Raw genomic sequence first — 5,470 nt, 5'->3', positions numbered from 1 at the left:
GCCCTTGAACGTGAGACTTTCCACTAAAAACTGTTGGCTCTTAATTTTCCATAGTCATAAATGAGTTGATCTAGAAAAGAGTGATGAGTTGGTCTAAAGTCAAATTGTCATCCTTGCATGCTAATTTGGATAGAATTTCTGAACTAAGTTATTGACAATACGTAAATAGTAATGCTGGCTCATTCCATCCACTATTTGCCGCTAAAGTATGGAATTTCAGCATTTAATCTGAAACTGAGCAATTACCCTGGCGTAGCTTCATCAATAGTTCATCACTTAGCTTGCCCTTATAAGGTTGATCAAACACAGTTTGGAATTCCTTCAAAGACTGGTCATAGGATAAATTGAGAACCTGAGGCCAGCTAGCAGTAGCCCATTCTAATGCTCTATCAGACAGGCATGAAACCAAAAAGGAAATCTTTGGCAAGTAAGAACTTGCAGGAGAATTATCAAAAAAAGATTGAACACTGGAGCCAAAAACATGACATTCATTTGGGCCCCCATCAAATTTATCTGGTTTACTCTTGGGGAAGAGTGAACTGGAACCTTCCACAGGAGTAGGAGGGCTGGCAGGGCTTTTGACTTTGTCAGCAGTAGTCAAATTTTGAAGTTGGGTAGCAAGATCTTTAACGCTAGCCACAAGCTGTACCAGCCGAGCCTGTTGCTCTGACGGCTGTTCAGCTAGAGACTCAAGTGATTGTGTAACCCCTGCTAGTCCTTGCTGATGTCGCCCTAACAGGTGGTCTTGTTTTACAATAGCCTTCTGAAAGCCTCAGGGCTTTGTACCGTCTGCACTGGAGGTGAGGTATTCTGTACTGTATGTCTGTTTGCACCATAACATCTCATGGAACTGTAAATAGTAAAGTCTTCTGTGGTGATTCAATGTGAATCATGGCTTCCTCTCTGGTCATGTTTAATCCCAGGTTGGTCAAGTTCTGTTTCCACCATAAAATCTCAAATCTCAAAATTTACAGATTTTTCCATGCTCTGTATGAAGAAATTCAATTAAAATTCTGCTTTGTTCACAAGTGCTTCATATGATGGTATAGTCTCCTGTGGTTTTGAAGTGCAGTTTTCAAAGGACATCACTTCGAACTTCAGCTTCCACTTCAAAATATTGTGGAATTGTAAGTATTCTTTTAAAGATTTTTCCACCCCATACATGAATGATTTGTCTGAATGATTTGGTCATCAAAAATAAAATTAGAACCCAGCAACCCATTAGAACCCCTAACTCATAACCTTTGCTCATGAGTTAGGAATATGATGGTAAAGTGTCTTACATTGTTGAAATACCTTTATTATATTTCAGTTTTAAAACTAAAACTAGTTTTTAACTCAATTTACTTAAAATAAAATTTCTCTCATTTTCAGTGCAATATTGAGTTAATTAACCACAACAACATTTTTTCCCCAAGAGTGGCAGTAATCATGGAGCTCCCTCTAGGGGTCAGGTTCCTGGATATGGGTTAAGCCTTATCTTTGACTACACAGAATTCTGATGACAATTCTTCATTGTGAGGAAAATGTAGTACAGGACTAGGTTTAATGCCATAAATGTTAATTCAAGGTGTGGCTACATAAAATTTCATCCCTTTAAACCAAACTGATCAAATTATGTGGATTTTTTTGTAGGAATGGCCCTAATAATTTGAATACTCAAGTATTCATTCTGTTTAGTATTTGAAAGCTTTATATTTTTAAAGCCATGAAGTAGCCAAATAAAATGACTAGATAAAATAAAAACAACTAACTAAAACGAACTAAAACCATGATGGTGATAAACAATACTTGCAATTATTTTTACCCTTAGCGTCTAGGTACATGATTCATCAACACTGTACAAGTATGCACATAGCATATACATGATAAAACTGACACATAAAAACTGCATAGAAAGCTACGATCCTGGATGCTGCCACTTTCTGGTTATATGTTGAACTGCAGTAATGAACATACTTAAAATTATGGTTAATTACGAAATGCAAATATTACATTATATAAGCATTCTGGTACTTACCTGAAAATACCAAAGAGTATTCTGTAAAATGCTGTTTGAGCCAGCCCATTTTTCCCTCATCATACAAAATTAATTGTTAGACATGAATAGGTTAATATGGAATTAGTCCTGATAATGTTTTCAAGCATATTTCCACATAAATTATTTACACCCAAAAAACAGTTTTAATGATCACATTTCCCACAAGAAAAGTGGGTGTGGGAGACTGCGTGCAGGCATATCATGCCTGTACACAAAATCACCTACTTTATGTTATTCCCCTACCACAGTGTCAAATTTCAAGCAAAAAAACAAAATAGCTTTTGGTCTCTGTAAAAACATGTCCTGTCAGAGCACTCGTAAAAATAGACATGAACCAAAACAGCTCTTGTACAACTGCGTGTCGGCTTTTAACCTAAAGGCATTCTGCAATGCAGCCACAGACAAAATGACCTGGGACAGTAAAGTTCATGTGAGATTCCAGAGTAATTATAGTTGACAGTATTGAGCTGCGCATTTGTATTTTATTTCACTTGAATTAAGCTTCACTATTTGCTTCTGTATCTGTTTCAGGGGTTGTGTTGGGGACCATCACAAAATCACCAGAAGAAAAAGTAAACACTTCGTAGGAAAAAAAAGCAAAGAAAAATATATGAAGGAAATATATTCATGTCAGAGTGGTATATGTGGGATGTTATAAAATAGAACTTAAAATAGATTTACCACTGTTACCATTATTAACATTACATACAAAATTCATAAGACATGTATAGGTCAACAGGTGAAATGGTACCTGAAAATGTATATGTATGTAAACGTATAACTGTATGTACACGGCCCCCTCCAAAAAAAAAAAACACACACAAACACAACCCCCTAAGTTTAACACAGTAATTTTATAGTTGTTGGTCTTTTATTGTTGGTCTTTTAGGGTCCTTATTGTAACAAACTAACAACACCATGGCTTGACTCTTGACTATTATGAAATTAAGTTACTGCCATTACTTTGAGCAAAGAACAGATTGGGTATTTGTAGCTTAGTTATTTCATTTTTGGAGATATTTAATGTTTATTTTTGGTTCTACCCTCTGTTTAAAGGCGCAGTCAGGAGAAATTCCTTCACCTCCAAAGCAACAATAAGACACTGAAAATTTTTAATAAGGTGGCTGTAACTTACACCTGACATAGATGGGTCAGAAAAGTGAGGGCAAACAGGCTTAGACGGTTATCAGTGAACATACGTGCACATGCACACCCTCACGTACTAATGTTTTCTTGTTATTTTTTTTCTCTCAAGTACATAACTGTTAGGTGGTCATTTCATTGCATTTTTATACCTACAAGTAATAATATGGCTACATATCAAGAGTTCATTTGAAAAAAAAAGGTAAACCCAGGTATATGAGAACCCGATAAATCCATTCAGCAATTCAGCGCACATTTTTCTGGTCAAGTGGCACAGCGCTGCCATAAATTGTTTTAGGCAGAATCTCAAATGGCTCCTTTCTCCCTACAAAGTATACTATGTAGGTCTTAAAATAATGGCTACTGCATCTAAACAGTAAACAGTGTGTCTACCAAAGAACCATTTTGGGTTCAGCCATGTGTCCACAATTCATACCGGATATAAAGCCAAATTTTTGTGTGTTAAAGCCAAAATTTAATAACTCACATATTGCACCATAGAAGGAGCAGTGAGCCTTTTGAGATTCAGCCCTAGGATTTTCTGAGGTATGATCTTATAGATGTTTAATATTGTCCATTAATGGGTTATCGTTTTGTTGCAGTTTTCAGATCTGTTTTATCTTAAAGAATATTGAATACTGAAAAAGAAACATGTATCCATTACATAGCTTTGTTTAACTCTAAAACAGGAAATGTGTAACAGGACAGAATGAATCAGACGTGTGCGAATTGTAAAAACTGAAGAGGCTTTAATAGTTTGAGGGAGTTCCGAAATCTTGTCAAAAAACAGGCCACGGTCAAGTCCAAAACAATTCAAAACCAGGAATACCAGGGAGGCTGCTCTTGGACAGGTTGTGTGTGGAGGAGACAGTCACATGATCATCAAAAGGTTATGGGAATTGGAGCCCAGGTCCCTGCTGCAGGGAAGTGTGACAAAATGACCATTGGAGTATCTGCTATTGCCATCTCTAAGTGTGTGTTTACATATATACAAACAGGGTGATTCAAATTGATTCATCCTATATTAAAATTACTTATTTCACTGATAAATCATTACGGAACAATGCAGTAAATTGTAAATGGTTTAAATGAGCCTAAATTTTATTATGTATTTTTACAAGTATACAGTATGACCTGCTCCAGCTGTGCGGACAACATCAACGCCACAGTCAAATTCATCCCATACTCGATTGAGCATGTTGGGTGTCACTGAACTCATGGCTCTTTCAATGCGATGTCGGAGATCATCCAGTGTTGTGGAACCAATGACGAATTCTCTGAGCTGTTGGAGGTTCACAGTTCACGCTGCATGACAGACTCACTCTTATTGAAGTGGAGAACGCAAGGGGGTGCTGTTGCGCATTTACAACAGAAGACGCACCCCTGCCTGGCTCTGCAAAAATGTGACTTATAGCACAGTTATTTTGCCACTAACAATTCAATAGTAGAATAATAACAAGGGCTGAATACTTTTAACATGTATCCTGGTGGTTGGCTTACTACAATAGCACATTCCAAGGAAGACCCAAAGCGCACAGACCGCAACGGTGTCGTTGACATTGCCAAAAGCTGGAATGGAGGAACATCAAAGTCACAAACTCAGTTCCGATCTACTGCGAGATATGCTTGAGACAATGAAAAATGACATTTGCAGGAGTTGAAAGCTGTGATTGAACCCTTGCAACAAACGGTCAGCGTTCATAGGTGCATTATACAGGACATTGAGCAAGCATGCTCGGGTCATAGCGACAAGATAAAAGAACCAGAGTCTGCTGTGCAAACCCTTGACGCCTGGGTGAAATTGTTCTCAAAGAAATGTGAAGATTTGGAGGGACAGTCATGGAGAAATAACATCCGTTTAATTGGTTTGCCAGAGAGCATCGAAGGATCTAAACCGACAGACTTTGTGGCTCAACTTCTGAGGTTCTCAGACTAGATGAGCCACCTCTCCTCGACTGCGCCCACTGCACCCTGCGACCTAAACCTGGAGAGGGACAAGCACCCAGGCCCATGGCTGTCAGAGTGCAAATGACATTCTTCACTGAGCTAGCAAGCTCTCAAGGGGAACCCCTTGGTTACACAAAGGTAAGAAATTCTTCATTTTCCCTGATTTCACTACAACAGTTGCTAAGAAATGGACAGCTTTCGTCGAGGTCAAGTGCCAGTTACATTCATGTCCTGGGGTAAAGTTTGGCCTGGTGTTTCCCGCAATGTTGAGGATTACCTTGCCCAGTGGTGTTACACACAAATTCGATAACCCAGTGGAGGCCATGAACTTTGTTCAAG

This window comes from Colossoma macropomum, unplaced genomic scaffold (genome assembly GCF_904425465.1).
Source record: "Colossoma macropomum unplaced genomic scaffold, Colossoma_macropomum, whole genome shotgun sequence".
NCBI classification, from domain to species: Eukaryota; Metazoa; Chordata; class Actinopteri; order Characiformes; family Serrasalmidae; genus Colossoma; species Colossoma macropomum.
Note: the sequence above shows the minus strand (reverse complement) of the source record.